Genomic DNA, 25,776 nt, shown 5'->3' with positions numbered 1-25,776 from the left:
CAAGTTGTGCAGGCCAGCTTGAACCGCCAACATAAATTCAAATTTCTTGATATTGGTGGAGGTACAAATTCTAATTTTGGTGGTACAAATTGGTACATATTGGGTACAAATATTTGGTACCGTTTTGATTCTAATTTTAATGAAAATGTGTTGTCCGGGCCAGCTTGTCATCAACCTGGCCCGCCATCAAAAATTCTAATTTCTCGAAATTAGTGGGGGTAGAAATTCTAATTTTGTTGATACAAATTTCTACATATAGGGTACAAATTTTTGGTACCGTTTTGATTAGAACTAGAATGAAAAAAACAGTAGAGGAGAACTTTTACCACCACAAAAATTCAAATTTCTCGAAATTAGTTGGAGTATAACTCTAATTTTCGTCGTAAAAATTGGTACATATTGGGTACCAACATTTGTTGCCATTTTGATTCGAATTGGAAGGGAAAAGAGTTCTTCGGATCTGCTTCATCTGTTATATGTGAAAATTTCTTTTTTTTTCGAAATTAGTGAGGGTACAGATTTTAAGTTTGGCGGTACAAATCGGTACATATAGGGTACAGGTGTTTGGTACAATTTTGATTCGAATTTTAAAATCAAATAAGTTGTGCGGATCAGTTAAACCCGCATATTTAAATTCGTATTTCTCGAAATTGGTGGGGATATATATTCTAATTTTGATACTGGAAATTCGTAAATATTGGCTACAATTTTTTTGATACCGTGTTGATTCGAATTTGAAAGAAAAATAAGTTGCCCAAGCCAGCATGACCCTCCATCAAAAATTAAAATTTCTAGATATTGTTGCGGGTTCTAATTCTAATTTTAGCGATACGAATTGGAACAGATCTGCTACAAATTTTTGGCCCCGTTTTGATTCGAATTGTAAAGAAAAATAAATCATGAGGGTAACTTCGATCCGCCATCAAAAATTCACAATTCTCAAAATTAGTGGGAGTACAAATCTAAATTTTGTGGTACAAATTGCGTACAAATTTTTGGTAACGCTTTGATTGGAATTGGAAAGAAAAACAAAGCTGTGCGGGCCGCGTGACACATCAAAAATTTAAATTTGTAGAAATTGGTGGGAGTAAAAATTCTTACAAATTTTTGATATTGTTTTCATTCGAATTGAACAGAAAAATATGTTGTGTGGGCCTGTTTGACTCGCCATCAAAAATTAATATTTCTCGAAATTCATGGGGGATCAAATTGTAATTTTCGTAATACAAATTAGTACATATTGGTTACAAATTTTTGGTGCCGTTTCGATTCAAGTTCGAAGGAAAAAAAAGTTCTGCGGGTCAGTTTAATCCGCCAATAAAATGCATGTTTGTCGAAATTGGTGGTAGTACAGATTCTAATTTTGGTGCTACAAATTTATATATATTGGGTACAAATTTTGGTACCGGTTTAGTTGGAATTGAGACGAAAAATGACTTGTGCTGTCCAGATTGACTAGATTGACTTCCCAACAAAAGTTCAGTTTTCTCAAAAAATATTCAGGGTACAATTTCTACTTTTTGTGGTACAGATTGGTGCATATTGGATACAAGTTTTGGTAGTTTTTTTGCTTCGAATTGAAAAGGAAAATAAGTTCTCCAGCCCAGCCTGACGCGCCATTCAAAATTCATAATTCTCGGAATTTGTGGGGCTAGAAATCTTAATTTTGGTGGTAAAAATTGGTATTTATTGGGTACAAAATTTTGGTTCGAATTAGAAAGAAAATAAAGTGCGTTCCAGCTTGACCCACCAACAAAAATTCAAACGTCTACAACCTGGTAAGAGTTCAAATTCTTATTTTGCTGGTACAAATTGGCATATATTGGGTAAAAATTTTTGGTACCGTCTTCATTCGAATTGAAAAAAAATATATATGTTTTCTGGATCAGTTTGACCTGCCATCAAAAATTCAAATTTCTCGAAATTGATGGCGGTACAAATTCTAACTTTGATGCTATAAATTGATACATACTGGTATAAATTTTTGGTGACGCTTTGATTCGAATTGAAAGAAAACAAACATGTGCGGGCCAGGTTGACCTGCCATGACAAATTGAAGTTTCTCGAAAGTCATATGTATCCTGTGTTTCAAAACTTGATTAGAATGTTTGCTTGAATTGGAACCCAAGTTTGTTCCGTTAATTTAACATAATCTACGGCGGTAAAAACGAAACAAACTACGGTACAATCCGGTACAAACGAAAATCTTTCAAATGAGCCAACTAAATCGTTTGTACAACGTGGTGGGGGGCCAGGTTCACACAGCCTCCCAATTTTGTTTTCTTAATTTTTCAAATCTATTAAGGCTAAAATAAAACTCTTTGTGGTACAATCCTTTACTAACCAAGTACTTTTATGTGGCATAAAAAGTAATGCGTACCCTGTGTATTAAGTCGTGGTTTGGGGGCCTGTTTGATCTGGGCCCCCATTTTGTTTCGTTAATTTTTCATAATCCAGAACGGTACAAACGAAACAAACTACGGTACAATCCGGTACAAACGAAAATCTTTCAAATGAGCCAACTAAATCGTTTGTACGACGTGGTGGGGGGGCCAGGTTCACACAGCCCCCCCAATTTTGTTTTCTTAATTTTTCATAATCTATTATGGCTAAAGTAAAACTCTTTGTGGTACAATCCGGTACTAACCACGTACTTTCATATGACATACAAAAATCATGTGTACTCGGTGTATTAAGTCGTGATTTGGGGGCCTGCTTGATCTGGGCCCCCATTTTGTTTCGTTAATTTTTCATAATCCAGAACGGTACAAACGAAACAAACTACGGTACAAACCGGTACAAACGAAAATCTTTCAAATGAGCCAACTAAATCGTTTGTACGACGTGGTGGGGGGGCCAGGTTCACACAGTCCCCCAATTTTGTTTTCTTAATTTTTCATAATCTATTATAGCTAAAATAAAACTCTTTGTGGTACAATCCGGTACTAACCAAGTACTTTTATGTGATATACAAAAATCATGTGTACTCGGTGTATTAAGTCGTGATTTGGGGGCCTGTTTGATCTGGGCCCCCATTTTGTTTCGTTAATTTTTCATAATCCAGAACGGTACAAACGAAACAAACTACGGTACAATCTGGTACAAACGAAAATCTTTCAAATGAGCCAACTAAATCGTTTGTATGACGTGGTGGGGGGGCCAGGTTCACACAGCCCCCCCAATTTTGTTTTCTTAATTTTTCATAATCTATTATGGCTAAAGTAAAATTCTTTGTGGTACAATCCGGTACTAACCATGTACTTTCATATCGCATACAAAAATCATGTGTACCCAGTGTATAAAGTCGTGATTTGGGGGCCTTTCTGATCTGGGCCCCCATTTTGTTTCGTTAATTTTTCATAATCCAGAACGGTACAAACGAAACAAACTACGGTACAATCCGGTACAAACGAAAATCTTTCAAATGAGCCAACTAAATCGTTTGTACGACGTGGTGGGGGGGCCAGGTTCACACAGCCCCCCCAATTTTGTTTTCTTAATTTTTCATAATCTATTATGGCTAAAGTAAAACTCTTTGTGGTACAATCCGGTACTAACCATGTACTTTCATATCGCATACAAAAATCATGTGTACCCAGTGTATAAAGTCGTGATTTGGGGGCCTTTCTGATCTGGGCCCCCATTTTGTTTCGTTAATTTTTCATAATCCAGAACGGTACAAACGAAACAAACTACGGTACAATCCGGTACAAACGAAAATCTTTCAAATGAGCCAACTAAATCGTTTGTACGACGTGGTGGGGGGGCCAGGTTCACACAGCCCCCCCAATTTTGTTTTCTTAATTTTTCATAATCTATTATGGCTAAAGTAAAACTCTTTGTGGTACAATCCGGTACTAACCACGTACTTTCATATGACATACAAAAATCATGTGTACCCAGTGTATAAAGTCGTGATTTGGGGGCCTTTCTGATCTGGGCCCCCATTTTGTTTCGTTAATTTTTCATAATCGGGAACGGTACAAACGAAACAAACTACGGTACAATCCGGTACAAACGAAAATCTTTCAAATGAGCCAACTAAATCGTTTGTACGACGTGGTGGGGGGGCCAGGTTCACACAGCCCCCCCAATTTTGTTTTCTAATTTTTTCATAATCTGTTATGGTTAAACTAAAACTCATTGTGGTACAATCCGGTACTAACAAAGTACTTTCATATGACATACAAAAATCATGTGTACTCGGTGTATTAAGTCGTGATTTGGGGGCCTGCTTGATCTGGGCCCCCATTTTGTTTCGTTAATTTTTCATAATCCAGAACGGTACAAACGAAACAAACTACGGTACAAACCGGTACAAACGAAAATCTTTCAAATGAGCCAACTAAATCGTTTGTACGACGTGGTGGGGGGGCCAGGTTCACACAGTCCCCCAATTTTGTTTTCTTAATTTTTCATAATCTATTATAGCTAAAATAAAACTCTTTGTGGTACAATCCGGTACTAACCAAGTACTTTTATGTGATATACAAAAATCATGTGTACTCGGTGTATTAAGTCGTGATTTGGGGGCCTGTTTGATCTGGGCCCCCATTTTGTTTCGTTAATTTTTCATAATCCAGAACGGTACAAACGAAACAAACTACGGTACAATCCGGTACAAACGAAAATCTTTCAAATGAGCCAACTAAATCGTTTGTATGACGTGGTGGGGGGGGCCAGGTTCACACAGCCCCCCCAATTTTGTTTTCTTAATTTTTCATAATCTATTATGGCTAAAGTAAAACTCTTTGTGGTACAATCCGGTACTAACCATGTACTTTCATATCGCATACAAAAATCATGTGTACCCAGTGTATAAAGTCGTGATTTGGGGGCCTTTCTGATCTGGGCCCCCATTTTGTTTCGTTAATTTTTCATAATCCAGAAGGGTACAAACGAAACAAACTACGGTACAATCCGGTACAAACGAAAATCTTTCAAATGAGCCAACTAAATCGTTTGTACGACGTGGTGGGGGGGCCAGGTTCACACAGCCCCCCCAATTTTGTTTTCTTAATTTTTCATAATCTATTATGGCTAAAGTAAAACTCTTTGTGGTACAATCCGGTACTAACCATGTACTTTCATATCGCATACAAAAATCATGTGTACCCAGTGTATAAAGTCGTGATTTGGGGGCCTTTCTGATCTGGGCCCCCATTTTGTTTCGTTAATTTTTTATAATCCAGAACGGTACAAACGAAACAAACTACGGTACAATCCGGTACAAACGAAAATCTTTCAAATGAGCCAACTAAATCGTTTGTACGACGTGGTGGGGGGGCCAGGTTCACACAGCCCCCCCAATTTTGTTTTCTTAATTTTTCATAATCTATTATGGCTAAAGTAAAACTCTTTGTGGTACAATCCGGTACTAACCACGTACTTTCATATGACATACAAGAATCATGTGTACCCAGTGTATAAAGTCGTGATTTGGGGGCCTTTCTGATCTGGGCCCCCATTTTGTTTCGTTAATTTTTCATAATCGGGAACGGTACAAACGAAACAAACTACGGTACAATCCGGTACAAACGAAAATCTTTCAAATGAGCCAATTAAATCGATCCTAGGACAATGTGGGGGGGCTGCGTGAACTTGGCCCCCCCGCTTTGTTTTCTTAATTTCTCATACTGCAGTACAGTACAAACAAAAATATTTGCGGTACAAACCGGTACAAACGAAGTACTTTTCATTGATATGCTGAAATCGTTTGTACCGAGAGGTGGGGGGGCCAGGTTCACAAGGGTTTTAAAATTAGATGATTTGACATGGAATGACCCATATATGGATATTTTAATATAATAATTGCCATCCTTATTTCTTTCCTTTGGCAGTGAATTTCCAAAAATCCTTCTTTAGTGGTACCTTACGTCACAAATGCTGTGCTCTGTTCTAAAACTCAAGTTTTTAGGATAAGCGGTTTTGGCCTGGGTTTTGGTCAGGCGGCAGTCACTCAAGACTAATTCTTTTGTATATATAGAGATTTCAATTGTACACAGCAAAAATTAAGTATTAAAACAACATAAAATGATTACCACTTGAGCGTATTACTTGTATGTTACTTCAACACCAAAGACATCACATTCCGAGTATATCATGAATAACTAGTAATTGGCAATAAAAATTTTGATTTTTTTTATTGTTTACTATGAGCAAAGCTTTACGCAGTATATTTGGTATTTATACCAAGTAACGAATAACGTACTGTCTTATGTAATCGGTCACGAAAGTAGTTTTGTAAGCATAGGAATTACATAAGTAGTAGTGCTGCCATCTGTTGTTCTTATGTGCTAGGAACTTAGTACTTTAGTACACAAATACGTTGCTCATTACTGGATGTTATTGCACTACTGAAATATATTAATGTTACAGTGATAGCTGACCGGTGAATTGCAATTATTTTCGCTTTATTTATCGGCAAAATGACCGGGAATTTAGTGGCCTATTCCCTGAATCTTAATCAGACCGAGTTTGTTTCTTTATTTTTTCCTTTAGATTAAATATATCTTGCAAATGATTAAATTTATCTTGCATAGATTATAAAAATAATTTGTAAGAATAATTTTGCCGTTTCCTTAGGTGAGATTCCTACGCCGAAATAAAGCACGAAAGCATCAAAGGTATATTATAGTAAAAAATGCTCCAGAATAATTTGGAGAGGAAAATCTCTGCATGACAAATACGTTTTATAAGCAAAGTTACATCATATATACCCACACACGTACACACATATATACAGTAACGTGCATCATTTACATACACGCATAATACCAATAGTAAAGTGAGATCCCACATAATTCAGCCTTTATTTGTCCTCTACCCGTATATTGCTGGTGCTGTAGTACCATATAACATGGGATTGTACTGCCTTAGGCAATATCTCATTATGGTCCTCCCATACATAATTTGAAACGCAACATCCATACACACATGAGGGCGTGAATTTAGTGTACATATATGTATGTGTATGCACGTATGTATGTAGTACGTTTGTGTGTGGAATATGAGATATGTAATTAAGTTTCAACATTTTCTCTTTTTTTTTTTTTTTTTTTTTTCTAAAGCTGTGTGAAACCCATCATCTGATTTCAACTAACGAATGTTGTAATTGCAAACTCGAGCCTCTGTCAAATAATTTATTTATTGTAGAGGACGACTGACGAGATGTGACCAGACTCTACATCCGTTACAACGAACCCCTTCTCTCTCTGTCTCTCTCTTTCTGTGTTGTATATACATATGCACAGGGAGAGAAAATAGATACGATCTCTCAACGCTCCGGAAACACATACGTTTCGAAATAGTGATATGGACGAATTTCCTAACTTTAACTACAGTAGCTTAGGAATATATTAAGTTCAATGTCGCAGCAACAATCCTGTGCAATTCAATCTAATTAGAATTATCATTCCCAATCCATTTGTTTTGAAAACCAGGCGCCAATACCCAGCACTCTTGTGTTATTCAACGTATTCTGATTGGCTGCTGAGGCGCCAAAATCTAAATTAGTTGAATAAGTTATCAGATAGTGTAATTGTTTGATTGTATATGACCTTTCAAAAAGGGCCGTGCCGTAGGGGGGCAAGCGGGGCGACGGCCCCGGGAGCCGAAGTAAAGGGGGCGAAAAATTCGGGAGAAAAAAGGAAAAAATAGGAAAAATTGCTTGGAATATATGTATGGGGCGCCGTCGTACACTCTCGCCCTGGGGGCTGATTTTCCAAGGCACGGCCCTGCTTTTAAATGCATATAAAGTATTGTACTAGCTTTCAAATATATGTAAATTAAAAACGACAAAAATATTTCACGAGTACAAAAACAAAAATTGGCAACAGATATCGCGCTTTTTTAAAAACAAAAACGCTTCAGAGAAAGGCAAGGGCGCCGATTTCTCTGTAAATTTGGGGGGAGGGGGCATTCAGATACAGAAGGCATAATATGAGGATTTTAAGACAAGTTATGCATTCAAATTATGTCAAATATTGTATATCCATAAACAGAATGTGGGGGCCCACATGAGCTTTGGGAGGCCGGGCCCCCCGGTTCCCCTGTAATCGGCGCCCTTGGAAAAAGGTGCTGGCATTGCTTGCCGTTGTAAACTGCGAGAAGAAAAAGCACTGATCGTTATTCGTGTTCTTGATATCTTTCTTTACACGATCTTCCCATCTTCTTTCCGATCTGCTAAAAATTTTACTTTTCTGGAAGTTTTAAACTTGTATGTGCTTAACCCTTAAGAGATCCGGGGTTTTGGGGCTATTTTTTAGACTTTCAGACAAGCAGCTACTGCATCGTGACTATTTAACCTAGGATCATCGTTCATACCTCATTCTCTTCAGAATGGAGCTGGCTTTCAAATGATACCACTTGCATGCTCATACCATATACCAGGAGCGGGGAAAATGATGTCAAAGGGAAAATTTCGGAGGGAAATTTTTTCTCGCAGTTTGGGCTTCCCTGGAGCGACCCTGTGTAAATGTAGCCATCTAAAAAAATCTGATAAATAGTACTTGGTATACTGAATGTGTGTGCCAAATTTCAAGTTTCTATCTTGAATACCAAGGGCGGGAGAAATTTTATCAGGAATTCCCACCATGCCCCAAATTACCGTAAAACACCATGATCTCAGGTAAAAAATTTCCTGAGACATCCCTAATTACCCTAGTGTCACGTTTCGCCCATAATTCTCTTCAGAATAGAACTGCCTTTCAGGCGGTATGTCTCACGTGTCTCCATCATGTACCTAAGGCAGGAAAATGAGGAAAAACGGGATTTTTGGGTCTAAATATCCTTTTTTCAACTTTTAGCCCCCCTGGACCCCCCCTGTTTAACGCAGAGATCTGAAAAAATCTGGTAAATACTACTCGGTGGGCTGAATGTTTATGCACAATTCCAATTTTCCAGGTGCAAAAGTAAGCCCGCCAAAAAAAATATATATATATATATACCGACAATGTCCCATATTCCCGTATACAGAGGGAAATTTTTAAACATTCCCTGAGACATCTCTAATTACCCTAGGGTCATGTTTCGCCCATAATTCTCTTCAGAATAGAACTGCCTTTCAGGCGGTACCATTCACTTGTCCCCATTATGTATCTAAGGCGAGAAAATCCCGTAAAAGGGACTTTTTGGCAAAAATTTCCCTTTTCAACGTTTAGCCCCTCTGTACCCCCCTGTTTTAACGCAGAAATCTGAAAAAAAATCTGGTAAATACTACTCGGTGGACTGCATGTTTGTGCAACATTTCAATCTTCTACATGCAAACATAAGCCCGCCAAAAATACTTTACATAACCCCCCCCAAAAAAAGTATTACACGAAAATATAAATTTTAGACTTATGACGTCATCACCTCCTCTGTCTCGACACAGGAAGATGTGAAACAATCCGTAATGTCTTCTACAATGCCTCTGGACTTGAAAAACAAAACAAACAAACAAAAAAAAAAACCGGACAAAAAAGCTCAAATAGGAGAGTTATAACGCAATGTACCATGAAACACCCCGTATGGTACAAGTTGTACCATAAGATCCCCAATGCAATCGGCAAAAAGAGCATTAGAAAGACGTCAATGCGGATGCATTAAATTTTGTATTTTCTCGGAGCACTTAATCAACTAGTTTTTATTTTCGTTGGTGAGATTTTAACTTTTTACTTGAAATTCCATTCGTTTCACATACAGTAGAGCGTCGATTATCCGAACGTCGGTCAACCGAACAACCGCGTAACCGAACTGTGTACTCGCTCGCACATGTTACTCTCCCACCCTACCGTCCATCATCCCCCTCATTCCCAAACCAAGTTTCCCACAGTACTCGCCGCATTGTGCCACCGCTGGCGGAACATTGCTTCTAATGGGGTCTTCAGAAGGCGCTGCTGACCGGCCAAGTCGCCAGTCGCTGTGTTTCAACAATCAGCACACTTCTGTCGGTTTGGCACTGGCTGTAGAAGTACAGTACAGTACAGTTCGATTATCCAAACAAACCAGTTTTCCGAACACCCATGTCCCCCAATTACTTCGGATAATCGACGCTCTACTGTACTACCAGGAACGTACATAGCATAAGTCTCTTATTAAGGTTGCTACGTCTTGGAAATAATGTAAAAATCGAACAAATTCTAATGATAGTAGTGAAGGATAATTTTATGTTACTAATTGTTGAACAATGCATGTTACAAATTTAATTAGTGTGCATAATAGTGATTGATATTTTTGTTTTCCGAACGGACACATACACCCACACACACACACACACAAACACACACAACATAGAATATATATAAACATGGTAAATACATCAAGCAATTTTGTTAATCTTAACTCCTTGAAAAACTATTGACCGCGGGTTAACATAACATTACTATTAAAAATATATATTTCGCATTTCTTAATTCTTCAGTTAACAGGGAATTTTCTTTTGTATAAAGGTAACCAAGAAAGTTCTGTCGCTTCTTGTGGAGGTCTGTGTTCAATTGGCCCTCACACCATGAGTTAAATCTGGATGGACATAAGGCGAAGGTCACTTGTTACTGTGGTTATATCCACATACTCTCTGGTTGTGGCAGTTCAACTACACCGTGAACTTGCGTAAGGACAGAGTAAACATGGGATCTCCACAGAGTATCATAAGGACGTGTATACTGTGTAGGGTTCAAAATGGGGTCAAACGCCGCTGCAACGGGACGGAAGATCTGACAGGCCTTTGGTGAAGGTATCGTGACTACTTGGACAGTGCTGCTGTTTTTTTTAGCAAGTTAAAGGACGGTGGCGAAACACTCGAAGACGCACCACGTGCAGGAAGACCAACACATGTACAAAATGAAGATCCTCACGCAGCAATTGAGGCGAAAAGTGGCCAGACATGTGAGGAACTGGGACTACAATTCAGTGCTAGTGGAGAAACCATTCGGCAGCACCTCCATCAACTTCGGAAGCAGTACAAGTTATGTCGACGGGTCCCACATAATTTGACTCCGGGCCAGAAGTAAGTTTTCCCGTTACTCCTTGATAAATGCTAATGTAAGTTTTCTGGTTACCCTTTTATAAATGCTAATGTAAGGTTTGCCATTGTTTCAAATTGTGTTAACGATGGTTGATACTTCCACTTACAGTATTCCGGATCTTCTGGCACCAATTGCCTGGCCACCACGAAGCCCAGACCTCACCTCCTCTGATAATGCGCTATGGGGGTTCATAAGGGGCTTTGTTGCACAAAACTGTTACGATAAAACTGTCGAACTGACAGAAGTTGTGAAACAAGCTTTCACTCAAGTTACACCTGCAATACTCTGCAAAATGTCCACAGAACCTGGTGACGTATTATCCTTTGTCATGAGAATGACGGTCGACAGACTGATCTTTTGGACACTTTATGTTTCCTATCTCAATGAAACTTCTCAAAAGCATTGTTGTTCATGTCAGTCAGTTCTTTCCGTGTAGTTATTTACGTAGTTTTAGTGGTTTATGTTACTTATTTTCAGGAGATTTTGTGGCCACCCTGTATTTTTCATACTAAGTTTTCAACTTTTAGAGCATATTGTTCTCGTCTGACCCCCATCTAAATGTATATGAAGAAATATAAATGGACGAAGCCAATATGTATATAATATAAAATTTTGATGTATATACGAATATAATATTGAAGCAAGGTACTCATAGCATGCAGGTCAGTTGAGTTCGTTCCTTATTAGCTTCATACACGAGCAAATAATGTTGCGTGCCTACTCGAATTGAAGGTTGCCACTTTTATCCGTGGGAGCAGAAAGATTTAATAGCTGTTGTGCGTGATTCATTGTAAGTCATATTTCGCTAATACATACGTAAATCTGGGTGGGATAGGAAACATAACATGCACTAAGGCATGCATAAGTTCCTCGTGATTAGATTAGCCAAATGAGCAATGAAGTGAAGCGAAATAGAAATATATGGAAAGTAATCTTAATTAGCCAAAAATACAGCGTGATTGTTATGTAATAGTCTATTAGAGGTGTGTTAGAGATTCAATATGAAATTCATGTATTTTTAAAGGGAATACACTAAACCTAGGTTTCTCAACCTGGTCTCGCGAGCGGTTTCATGGGGATTGCGAAGATAAGCGGAAGAGATAAATATAATTAGAATCTAATATCGGAAAATATTTTTAAATATTATCTTGAGTTTTGTCCTAATAGGCAGGGGTAAAAGTGCGTGGAACGCGGGAGAATGTTGTCCCTCCACTTCGAAAAACCATGTACGGCGTTCCCCCAGTTCCTACAAAATTACAATAGGCAAAGATAGGCAGGGGGAACGGCGTGGCGTCATGCCACTACATACACTCCCCCCACCTTTTCAGATCCACTTTTACCCCGCTGAAAGGCATATTTTTATTTTTATACATAGTATTAAAAACAACGAAAAATAGGTCTACTAAACATTTTCAACAGATGCAGAGTTGTTTAAAAATCAATTTAAATGAAAGAGGTATGATATGAAACTAAGGAGAACCGTATATTGAAATAACAGAAAAAAAAAACACAAAACCTGCGAATTGAAATACAATTAAAATTGAAAAGTAATGAAATACCTGTGTTGTTGCAAATAGCTGTGTTGCGTTTGTTGATACGTAGATCAAGAATGGACAAATTATTCTGTTGGCATAAAAGAGATTGCTATTGTTCAGTATCCTCTGTTGTTCTTTGTGGAATTGTGCACGTATGAGTGTGAGCGAAGTCTTTTTTCACCAAGCTGGCCACAATGAAGCTAGATTTTTGGTGTGGGATTTTATTTGTTTCCTAAATTTTAAATGTAAAAAACGTTGCTTTAAACAGTTTTTGGTGATACTGAACACATACACAACAATGTACCAAATTCATAAAAATATGAAGTAACTCAAAGTGGTGGTCTCTTGAAAATTGAAATACTCAATAACTTTTTTTGACAACTGTCAAAGTTTTTTTTAACCAAAATTAGAAATCACTTTATTTTTTTTATCATATGACCCAACATTAAGGGAATTATGAAGTTTTAAAATTTTCAAATGATCTCCATTTTGAAACAGTATGACAGATCAGATTCGATATTTGTAATATGAAAGAACTGACCAAATTTTGATTTTAATCCATTTGCTTTTAGGGAAGTAACTGTATTCACCATATATAAGAAATGGATTATATGACAGAAATAGATGGATATCGTGAGATCTCCGCGATATGTATAGATAATACATTGTGATTTTTTTTAAACTCACGGATTTCATTTGGGTCTAGAATTTCTAACAGAAGTCCGTCCGATTTTCATGGGGTTTGTGGCAAATGATCAAGGAAAGATGGGAAATTTATAGGACCATGTTTGCTGGTTTAAATTTATATGGAGTAATATCGGCTACGCCTCAAGAAAAACAGTAAATATTCGCCAGTGTACCTTACAGTACAATTGGAATCAAGTGTGGTGCGGTGTGAAGATTTGAGTTTTCTTCGTACAGGGAAACCTCGCCAAGGTCAATAAGAATAAGAAATAGGAAACTGGGCCGTTGTATTGGGAATTGCGCTGTACAATTCTGTGCTAAAGTGTGAGTTTAATCAGAACACAGTGAGAATAGTGTATTCTTTGGAGCACCATGAGTTTATCGTTAAAATTTTATGGTAAACGGAGTCTGTTGTTGCTTCGCGAAAATTTGAATTATGTCCTGCCCCAGATAGTAACATAATATATCTATGGTCGCTAGTGAATAAATTGGAAGAAACAGGATCGCTTCTGAGTAAGACAGGGAAGCATCGGACCCTGTAGGCAGCTCTTGGGGAAAATGTCATTTATCGACTCCTTAGGTCGCCCAAGAAATCTGTCCGTCGTTTGTCGTAAGAAACCGGTTATAGCTTTTCAACATGTGATTTATTGGTGTTACCACTAACACTTAACTTGTATTCTCACCCACACTTGATTTGTATTCTGCAATTTCGCTTCAAAAATCCAACACCCCATTCCAATTGCAAGGTGCACTGGCCAATATTTGCTGTTTTTCTTGAGGCGTGGTCGATATTACCTCGAATGAATTTAAGGTGGATCACTACCCGGAAGTCAGTACATGTTTTAGCTTATTCCCTTAACTACTGCGCAATGAAACGTTACATATTATAAATATTGTACTTTAAGATAGAGTAATGTTTCAGCTACAGCACAAGACACTAATTCATTTGGTTGTATCTCTTGATATCAAAAAAGGTAACAAATAGAATAAAATATTTGATACGTTTTACTATGAGCACACAAGATGGCACTTGCTGTTAGATCTTACTAGAAGTGTTCGATTTTATGAAATGTTTATTTGTATGTGTAAAGTACTATAAGGTAACAATCTTATCACGAAATAGATATATTGTTTCACCGTTTTTCGTGTTATGTTTCATATTTTATTTAAATATTAATTTATATTTAAGGAAATAGATTTTGAGTCGAAACTTGCGCAGAACGCCATAATGCGTTGTTGCCAAATTTGTACGTTTACTGTAGTAGTCACAATAAAAAAAAATCCTGGATTCTAGCGTTGCAGTTCGAGAAGCGAGATTGCGGTAAGGGTCGAAAACTAATTTCTCTAGTAAATATCCAAGCAGAATTCCATGATTACTTCCTTTATTATCTGGCATTAGTAAACACTCTACACTATCTGGCAACTCCACACTATTCAAGCAGCATTTAGTATAGCACCGAGAACACCTGTGATCCATCTTAAACCAGTAAACATAGTCTCATAAATTTCCCATCCTTACTGGATCATTTGCCACGAACGGCATGAAAATTGGACCTCAGTTAGAAATTCTGGACCCAAATGAAATCCGTGAGTTTTAAAAGAATCACTCTGTATTAAAATCTCTCACAAGCTTATTAGAAACCAGAAATTATAAGGGGGTCACTGGCGAGAGGATGTGTTAAAATGGAGGTCGTGATAGGAATTACGTTGAAAACCACTGCACTAGACTGAGAAGTAGAATAATAAAAGAACAATGCAAGTATTTGAAACGGATATCAAGCTTAACAGGTATTTTAGTGTTTGAAAGAAGTTTGCATATTATAAAAGTCTGTCTTTTAGGAAGAGCTAAAGGATGGTACACGGGAATTTTGGACTTTTCTTAATTTTCTTTTATTGTAAAAGTTTTCTTCTGGTATACGGTCGTGATAAATATTACAAAATAAAACATAAGTTCCTCTTAGATAGTTTGGTGATTAATTGGTGTGTTTCTAGGAACCCAATGATCTGGGATTGAAAAATCTTGCAAGCACTCGCCAGCCAAAAGATCTACTAGCCAAACCATTTTGCAGTCACAGTGTTTATACAAATAAACAAAAATCACTTTGCGAAACAGTAAACATATCAATACATTTTTAATTTTTTTATTGGCAAGTGTTTTACAAATAAAAAACCAGTTACATCAGTTATTTGTTCTTCAATTCACGTTTTTGATTCATTGGATTTTAGGTTTTTCAAGCCCTGGCAATGATCAAGCGTGTTAGGGCAATAGGAACCAAGGCTTTTGTAGCCAAGGTGTTTGTAGGTACCTCTCAGAGACCAAGCGTTATAGAGAGTGCTGAGCTGTTTACAGAGACTAGGCGTCCTACCTAAAGAACTCTCAGAGGCCAGGCATCGTAGACACTGGTAAGGATAAAGGAGCTCTCAGAGATCGAGCGTCCTAGAGATTGGCAAAATAAAAGAGCTTTTAGAAACCAGACGTCCTAGATAATGGTAAGAATAAAGGCGCTCTCAGAGATAAGGCGTTCTAGAGAATGGTAAGGATAAAGAAGCTCTCAGAGATCAGGCATCCTAGAGAGTGGTAAGAATAAAGGAGCTCCCAGAGACCAGGCGTCCTAGAGAGTGGTAAGAATAAAGGAGCACTCAGAGACCAGGCGTCCTAGAGAGTGGTAAGAATAAAGGAGCTCTCAGAGACCAGGCGTCCTAGAGAGTGGTAAGAATAAAGGAGCTCTCAGAGATCGGACGTCCTAGAGATTGGCAAAATAAGAGAGCTTTTAGAAACCAGACATCCTAGATAATGGCAAGAGTAAAGGCGCTCTCAGAGATCAGGCGTCTTAGAGAGTGGTGAGAATAAAGGATCTGTCAGGTGTCCTAGAGATTGGTAAGGGTAAAGAAGTTCTCAGAGATCAGGCGTTCTAGAGGTTGGTAAGAATAACGGAACTCTCAGAAACCAGACGTCCTAGAGAGTGATAAGAATAAAGGAGCTCTTAAATACCAAACGTTCCAGAGAGTGGTAAGAATAAAATAGCTCTCAGAGATCAGTCGTCCTAGAGATTGATAAGGCTAAAGGAGCTCTCAGAGGCGGGGCCTCTAAGAGGTGAAGTGTTGACGATCAATCAGTGGATATTGATGTTTTCTGTGGTGGTTTGACTCCTTTTTATTCAGAAATGTTGCTAACAGCATTAATATTCGTTACTTATCTATCGTTGACGATGATTGATGGCGTCTTCTTCGTGGTTGCCGTCTGATGTTTGTTTACACCCAGCACGTGACGTTAGAAGCACATGTAGAATCTTGCAATTTTCAGAGTGTGACGTAGAATATTTTCCCATGGTGCTAAAAGCTGTGTCGTTCATCGCCAATAATAGTAATTTGACCATTTTTATTCTTCTGGAACACATTTTATATATTGTTGTTTGTCTTCTTCTAACAGTGACACATAGCTCTAACAGTGACGCATAGCCCTAAAAGTGACGCATCGTCCTAACAGTGACGCATAGCCCTAAAAGTAACGCATACCTAACAGTGACACATAGTCCTAAGAGTAATACATCGACATAACCGTAGTGCATAGTCCTAACAATGGCGCAGTGACACATTCTCTTTAACAGTGGCGCATAGTGCTAACAGTGACATATACTCCTAACAGTGACGTATAGTCCTAATAGTGGCACATAGTCCTAACTGTAGCGTATAGGCCTAACAGTGGCAGATAGTTCTACCAATGGCGCATAGTCCTAACAATGACACGGTTCTAACAGTGACGCATAGTCCTAACAATGACGCATAGCCCTCAAAGTGACGCATACTTAACAGTGAAACATAGTCCTAACAGGAACACATGGTCATAACCGCAACGCATAGTCCTACCAATGGTGCATAATCCTAACAGTGATATATTATCTTTAACAGTGGCGCATTGTCCCAACAGTGACATATAATCCTAAGATGACGTATAGTCTTAACAGTGACACATAGTCCTAACATTGGCGCATAGACCTAACAGTAACACAGTCCGAACAATGGCGCCTAGCTCTCACAGTGACATGTAGTCCTAACAGTGACGCGTAGCCCTATAAGTTATGCATAGTCCTAACAGTGACGCATAGCCCTAAAAGTGAGGCATAGTCCTAACAGTGACACATAGTCCTAACCTAAAAGTAACGCAGGGTCATAACCGCAGCGCATAGTCCTAACAATGGCGCATAATCCTAACATTGACATTTTCTTTAACAGTGGCGCATAGTCCCAACAGTGACATGTATTCCTAACAGGGACGTATATTCCCAACAGTGACAGATAGTCCTAACAGTGGCGCATAAACCTAACAGTGACACGTAGACCTAACAATGGCGCATAGTTCTTACAGTGACACATAGCCCTAACAGTGGCGCATAGTTCTAAGAGTGACACAGTCCTAACAATTGAGTATAATCCTAACAATGACGCACAGTCCTAACAGTGACGCATAGTCCTAACAGTGAAGGAAATATTCTTAACAATGACACACAGCCCTAACTGTGACACAGTCCTAACAGTGAAGCATATAGTCTTAAACAGTGACGCCAGTTCTAACAGTGACACAGTTCTAACTGATACATAGTCCTACCGGTGACCAATACTACTAAAAGCGACACACATAAACCTAACAGTGATGCACATGCTTCTGACAGTGTACACATGCTCCTATGTTTTATAATAATATTATTAACGTGCAGAAAATTCTATTTATAAAATAAACTCTTCGTATTCCGTGTTCACAAACATTTATTATAAAATTTAGAGAAAATTCTTGGGGTTAGTCTTTTCATGCATACCTGGAAATGTGTGCTGTAGTATCTTGATCAAATGCTTTGTCGCTCTATACACAAAATCTATTTCCCATAGATAGACGATATTATTCCGTAATACACAAACTTTCTTCCATCATATGAGATTGAAAGGGAGATGCATACACACAGTCTACATGTATATGTATTTGAGCTTCTTGAAACTAGTGTACAAAAAATGGTACTTTCAAATTTACTGCATGTGAAAGGATATTGAGTAATGCAAAAGTTATAGACAAACATGATACGAAGTATTAAATATTATTATTATTATTATTATTTTAGTTTTTACCGAAAGACATAAACAGGCATAGCCAAAAATATTTGATGAAAGATGGATATATTACAAGTGCATAATAATAATAATAATAATAATAATAATAATAATAATAATAATAATAATAATAATAATAATAATAATAATAATAATCTTTCCCACTATGTTTCAAGTTCTATATCTGACACTGTTTATTTCCACACAATATGTTCCTGCTACTTCATGTTTAGATTCTAGATACAAGATTCCGGATTGCCTCTCTCCCATTGTTCGTCCATTTTACTCGAATGTGTTAATTCGATTGTAGTTTTAATTTATTACATAAAAATAATGAAGTGTATGGGCTTTTGATCTGTCTCGCCGTCACTAACTTAAAGATCATATAGTATTGTATAAGACACAATAACCACAATAACACCCTTTTGATATACCCCGAAATGCAAATGTATTATATTTGAGGATTCTACCCTGAGTCTCCCGTATAATGTAATGTAATTATGGACCGTGCCTTAAACAATTCTCTTATACATTAACATCAAGCTTTGGTTAGGTTTGCATGATTAGATGAACAAGGAAATTGTTAGAAATAACAGACGAGGTGCACTTAATTTCATTTAAAAAAAAATGCTTATGGTGTTTAAGCTTTTGATCCTAATATCTCAGTTTCTCATGAAAACTATAAGGCCGGTTTTATCCGTAAAAGCCAAGCCGCGACGCTGCGCATTCGTTAGTACCCTTTTCACTTTTGGTTGTATCTTCGGATGCTAGTGGCAATGATGGAGAGACAGTGCCATGGCAGTCAAATACAGTGCGATCGACCTAATCACTGAAATTTTATAACGTCCTGTATTGAAGCCACTAATATTTAGATTTGTCCATTTCAGACAACCAAAAGCATCTGGAATCGCGTCTGTGGGGATTGACAGTATTGGGGGCGATTGGCGAACCGAATTCTTGTAAATAAACGTTTCAATAAGACACAACGGAAATAGCAGTTGCGCAACCACTGTTACAACCGCGTGTATAAACCCGGTCTAACCTGGAGATCTGCGCAAATACAGCTTATATCGCACCCACGTCCAAACATCTCGATCTGATTGTAACTACGCTTACTAAAGCGCAATGAACTCAATGCATACACAAAGTACTAGATTATTTTTAAAAGTACATAGTTACTTTAGGCCCTTTCAATTACAATTTATGACAGGGTAACTGCAATTTGATAATTCCGTATTTGTCACATAACGTTGGACTACATCGCTTTTTCTTTTTTTCATAAGACCATCTTTGTCCAGTACCCAAATGCTAGAAATATCGAGAAAGAAAAATAACCCATCTGGATAAAACTCACACATCAGATTGTTTATTAGTTTATGAACTTATGTTCTTCTGCATCAGGTTCGCACATTGTATCTTTCGTTTTCTCTTTCTTGTAACGGTGACTCACAGACCCGTTTCCACGGGAGTCTAGGGGTGCCAGCCCCCCAACTAAATTTTTGCTGGCCAACCCAAAAATTTTCACGGTAGGTTTGCAAATGAACTATAATATGGTTGGTCGGGCCTCCCCTAACTTCAACTGGGATCCCCTACATTTTTGGGCTGACTACCGGCCTGGTGACTCACATACTTCTAACAATGGCGCATTACGGATTGTAAATCTTCCATTAGACCAGACACTACTAAATCACTTTCTCATACTCATAAAACGATAGAATCACATTTCGTAAAAATTCGTTTTTGGATTGTGGGGCCGCGGTGGTTCACTGGTAGAGCGTTCACATCTGATGCATGGGGTCCTGGTTCGATTCCAGCTCGTGCCAAGTGAACTTTGTGGTGGACAAACACCGTGTGCGTGAGTTTCCTCGGGGTTCTTTCGTTTCCTCCCACTTTCTTCATCCCACCATCTCATTCATTTCTCATCATCACCGTCTCCTTTAGCCTAACCGGCATAACCGTGGGACGTAAAACTCAAAGATTTCATTTCGTTTTCGCATTAAGAGTTTGTATTCTAAAACTTAAAGGTGGAACTGAAAAATAACTTGGTTCACGGTATATACAGTATGATACAGAACGAGAATGCTTGTATCTTAAGATGTAATTAATTTAAACAGAGGTAGAGTTATTACTTTGCCTCCGCGTAGCGTAGTCGCTAACGCTCTCGTCTTCGGTGCGATTCAATTCAATTCGGTTCAATTCCCGGTGGGGACACTCAGTCGAAAAAGTATAAAAGTTTTTTTCAGGACAGCAATTCTGAGTGAGGTTTTGCTCATTCACGAAAGGCAAAGCCGCTTCGTTCCTTCTCTTTTCTCGAATAGTGTGATCATCTAGAGACGTTATTCCTTATACGAAACGGGTTAACTTAACCATAGATGCTAAAAGCTCAGAAACAGGGGCGTAAATAAGGGCCCCGCAGACCCCGCGCTGCGGGGAGGCCCGAGCCATCAAGGGGCCCCCAACTCGTGAAGTGGGATGTAGGGAAGGGGCCCCACTCCACGCTTTCTGCGGGGTGGCCCCAAAGCTTTTAGTTACGCCACTGTCCAAAAATATTTATTATTATTATTATTATTATTATTATTATTATTATTATTATTATTATTATTATTATTATTATTATTATTATTATTATCAAATTGTTATTATTACACTATCGCATGCGTGCATATACCAGTTTATAACCATGAACAATTCCAAACTTAGACACAAAAAATGGTTTCGTGTCTCCTTTTCCAGTGGTTAATAACCTAAACCTTCTTCCTCAAAAGGCGAAAACCCTTCAATTTGTCTGCATGACTACTAAGATAGATCAACCAAGAAACAAAGAAAAAAAAAGATCTCTATCTTACAGCGGCTCCACGCTGACTGCAAAAAAATCACGTGATTCTTACGAGTTGTGTGTGTGTGTATGTGTGTGTTAGTGTGCTTTGACTTGAAATTTTGCTCTTGCCTTTTTTTTAAAACTTTCATAGCGTGATCGCGTCTGGTTCCGGCGTTAGATTCACTCGCTTTTTCTCTGTCCCTCTCTCTCTCTCTCTCTTTCTTTCTTAATATTCGTTCTGTATGCAGAGCTTGTTCTTAACAATCAGGTCGCGGGACTTTCGGGGTGAGTTTATCTTTCGGTTGAGTTTCTTTTAGGTGTGAAGAAAGTGCGGAGCAAAGCAGCGGAAGTCAAACTTTCAGCTTATTTCACTTTCAAAACTTGAATTTCCCGTAGCAAAAAAATATTCATCGGTATACCAGTATATGCTAGCATTCTGCTCTTTGCAGCTTACTCCGAAGTATTAATAGGAACTAAGCTTGATTTGTATTTTAAAAAAATATATTTTTTTTCTTTTAATTTTTTCCCTTGTAGCATACTGCCTTGAAACAAAACATTCATCTTACTACGGTATACCATAAACTAATATTAGATACTATTTAATGAACTGAGTAGATTTGGCTTCTCTTTCAGCATAAGTTATCATTCATTTTAATTAAAGAATTTTTTGGGGGACACGGTGACTCACAAGGAAACCGTCCCAACCTCACACGTCCGAATTGGACGAAATTTCGTATATATATACTAATTTGAGGTCGGTGAATAACGTGGGAATAGTCATTTGATTCGCTTTTGCATATTTTACGAGATATACAGGGTGATGCAAAACAGAATTCAACATAAGACAACTATGTAATCCGAGTCCGAATTGGACGAAATTTCGTATAAATACTAACTTGAGATCGGTAAATAACGTGGGAATAGTCATTCGATTTGCTTTTGCATATTTTACATGATATACAGGGCGATTCAAAACAGGATGCAACATAAGACAACTATGTAATCCGAGTCCAAATTGGACGAAATTTCATATAGATACTAATTTGAGGTCGGTAAATAACGTGGGAATAGTAATTCGATTCGCTTTTGCATATTTTACAAGATATACAGGGTAATGCCAAATAGAATGCAACATAAGACAACTACGTAATCCGAGTCCGAATTGGACGAAAGTTTATATAGATACTAATTTGAGGTCGGTCTGGTTCGATCTCCGGGCCAGGTAAGTTTGTGGTGGACAACATCTCATCCGTGGATCTTCTCGGGACACTCCCATTTCATCTCACATTCTCATTCCACCAATTTTTCCATCATCTTTCACTTGCCGTAATCATTCGTCTCTCTTAGCGGAGAGGACATAATCGTTGGACGTTAAATTGAAAAATTTCATTTCATATTATTTTTCATTAAACAATTTTCCAAAAACACTTAAATTTACAGCCAGAAGTGCCCATTCTTTGTTCCATGAAGACGGAAAATGATATTCAAAAGTGAAAAAAAATAATAGAAATGCAACTTGGCTTAGAACTGGGCCTGTGTCTTCACTTTACCGAGCTAGTGTGTTGATCCTTATACTAATGATTTTAGGGGATACCCGTGGGAAACAAATCCCCCAGGGCTACAAAATCCCCTGCAGACTCATATTTCCTATCGTTCGATCCCAGCCCCCGCCAAGTGAACTTTGTGGTGGACAAACACCGTGTGCGTGGGTTTTCTCGGGGTTCTCCCGTTTCCTCCCACTTTCTTCATTCCACCATTTCATTCATTACTCATCATCACCGTCTCCTTTAGCCTAACCGGCATAACCGTGGGACGTAAAACTCAAAGATTTCATTTCATTTTTTCATATTTCCTATCCTCCTCCTCAATGTAGATTTCGAGTTTTTTTTTATTTTGCGGTACTACTTTTTAACCCAGTGTATTTGAAACCTTTTGGGAGAAATCAGAAATTACCACAGCTTATGTTATTCAACCTGTCCTCTGAAAGCTACGTTTTCATTCATCCTCAAGCTTCACCCACACTTTTGTGTTTGAACTGTTATATGATACAGTTCATGTGGTCTCAAAGCTAAGCATCTTTCTTAAGAGTGCTCCAGGCTGATGTACTAACTAACTCGCGTGCTTCCTAGTTCTGACTAATTTGTAACTAGTCTACGAGATTCCGATGGAAGGAGATCGAACACACTATACTTGTTCTGATCCCACCTTAAATTGTAGGTTCTTTGCTATATACCCTGCGAAAGGACGTAAATACCTACCAATCAATTGAGAGAAGTGATTGATTATTTGAAAGAAATCAAGACAGTCAGAATGGCACATACTAAGCAGATAGCTAGGGAATCTACTGGAGGCAAAGCTTCCAGAAAGGAGCTTGCCACCTAAAAGCTGCAAGAAAGAGTGCTCCAGCTATCTGTAGGTTAAAAAAAAAAAGAAAGAATAAAGCATCGTTACAGGCCTGGTACTGTTGCTCTGCGAGAAATTCGTCGTTTCCAGAAGAGCACAGAATTGCTTATCCGAAAGCTGCACTTCCAACGACTCGTTCGTGAAATTGCACAAGATTTCAAGACAAATCTTCGCTTTCAAAGCTCAATTGCCATGGCTTTACAGGAGGCAAATGAAGCTTATCTTGTACGGCTTGCCGAAAATACCAACTCCGCGCTATTCACGCGAAGGAGGTCACAATCATACCTGACATCCAGCTTGCACACCGCATCAGTGGAAAACGTGCATAAGTTTGAAGCTTTGGGATTTGATTGAAAACTTAAGAGTGATGTTGCTATTGTGGAAGCTTGCACATAACGTATGAACTAGTACATTTAGCATTGCAGTCCTGAGATAGAGCTCTAGGGATGCACGCGAGACGCGAGAAGTCTCGTCTCGTCTCGCGTCTCGTCTCGCATTTGCGAGACGAGACACGAGACGAGACTGAAAATTTTATGCGAGACGCGAGACGAGACTAAACCATGCGAGACGAGACGCGAGACGAGACTCAGTTAAGTCTCGCACGAGAAGTCTCGCGAGACTTCTCGCAGTCTCGTAACATTTATGAATTACATGTAATTATATATTTAGTGATTTTACATTTATTGAATTTTCTAAGTTGAGCATTAATGCCTCCAGGAACAAAAAAGTGATTGGGACAATAGACATTTTATGAGATTTATTATTATTCAAGGTTGATTTTCAGAATTAAAGCCTTCTTTAGTTTCTAAACATCATTAAAAAAGAAAAGCTTTGTAAATTGGAAATTTATTACAACATCGATTTAGGACTTTATTTTGCGACACAAACACATACACGCGGGCGCGCACGAATACATGAACTTCTGTTTTTTAGTCTGAAAAGCAAATAAGACTCCCTATTGCTGCAAAACGTGATATTTCCGTTGTTTCTGTCTTTTTCACATTACTACTAGCGATTTATGTTGGGGAATGGCGGGGAAATCCCCTCTCGTCAAAGTTTATCCCGGGTCCGTCTCGCATAAATAACATGATATTTTTACATGGAATAAGTATTTTCTTTCTATATATTTATCAAAAACATCCCCCTCTAGTTCGGAAGTTTAATTCAAACACTGGTTTGGTAGGATGGCCCTATAGGTTTGATGCGAGATGATAGGAATGGCCTTATATCTGTGAGTAATTTTATTTTCTAGATCTGGCAACACTATATAAGTTGAAAGCGAAAGTTTATAAAATGCGATAATGCAACATTGCTACAAGCGCGAACGAACCAAAAGAATTGGGTCGTATTGTGTTGTGAGGAGTTCTTTTGCTGTCTACAAGCGCTTTTGGTGCTATAAAAACATCTTTATAATGGAAAATCACCCTTGAAGGAAACGACCAAAACGTGTAAATGTTGATAGTGGCGACGATATTTTAGAAGAGCCAAATATTACTGGAGACCTCTAAGCTGGAAAACAATGTTGGATCAAGCAACAATTTATGCTGTAAATTATGCTATTAACCATTTGGGGATCCCATGGTACAATCTGTACCATACGGGGTGTTTCATGGTACATTGCGTTATAACTCTCCTATTTGAGCTTTTTCGACCGTTTTTGTTTTGTTTCTGTTTTTCAAGTCCAGAGGCATTGTAGAAGACCTTACGTATGGTTTCACACCTTCCTGCGTCGAGACATAGGAGGTGATGACATCATAATTCTAAAATATATATTTTCTTTTAATATTGCGGGGCCGGTCTATGTTCATTATTCTTTGGCGGGCTTATTTTTACACGTAGAAGATTGAAATTTTGCACAAACATTTAGTCCACCGAGTAGTATTTACCAGATTTTTTTCAGATTTCTGCGTTAAAACAGGGGGGATCCAGAGGGGTAAAAAGTTGAAAAAAGGGATATTTTACCAAAAAATCCCTTTCTTCGCGATTTTCCCACCTTAGATACATGATGGAGACAAGTGAATGGTACCGCCTGAAAGGCAGTTCTATTCTGAAGAGAATGATGTGCGACACATGAACCTAGGGTAATTAGGGAAGTGTCAGGGAATTTTTATGAAAATATACTTCTGTATAGGGGAATTTTGGACATTTTCGGTATTATTTTTTGCGGGCTTATTTTTGAACCTAGAAGATTGAAATTGTGCACAAACATTCAGTCCACCGAGGAGTATTT

At 38.2% G+C, this 25,776-nt stretch overlaps 1 protein-coding gene and 1 pseudogene across 6 annotated transcripts in view; one reads left to right on the top strand and one right to left on the bottom strand.

Annotated features, from left to right (window-relative positions):
- Positions 1 to 25,776, bottom strand: part of Hk (potassium voltage-gated channel subfamily A regulatory beta subunit hyperkinetic) — a 708,165-nt gene that overhangs the window by 432,766 nt on the left and 249,623 nt on the right. The window lies entirely within an intron of this gene.
- Positions 23,448 to 23,875, top strand: LOC145667449 (histone H3, embryonic-like; annotated as a pseudogene).

The sequence above is a fragment of the Thermobia domestica genome, chromosome 13, assembly GCF_964235325.1.
Source record: "Thermobia domestica chromosome 13, izTheDome1.hap1.1, whole genome shotgun sequence".
Taxonomy (NCBI): domain Eukaryota; kingdom Metazoa; phylum Arthropoda; class Insecta; order Zygentoma; family Lepismatidae; genus Thermobia; species Thermobia domestica.
The sequence above is the reverse complement of the archived record's forward strand: the minus strand, read 5'-3'. Positions and strand labels throughout refer to the sequence as shown.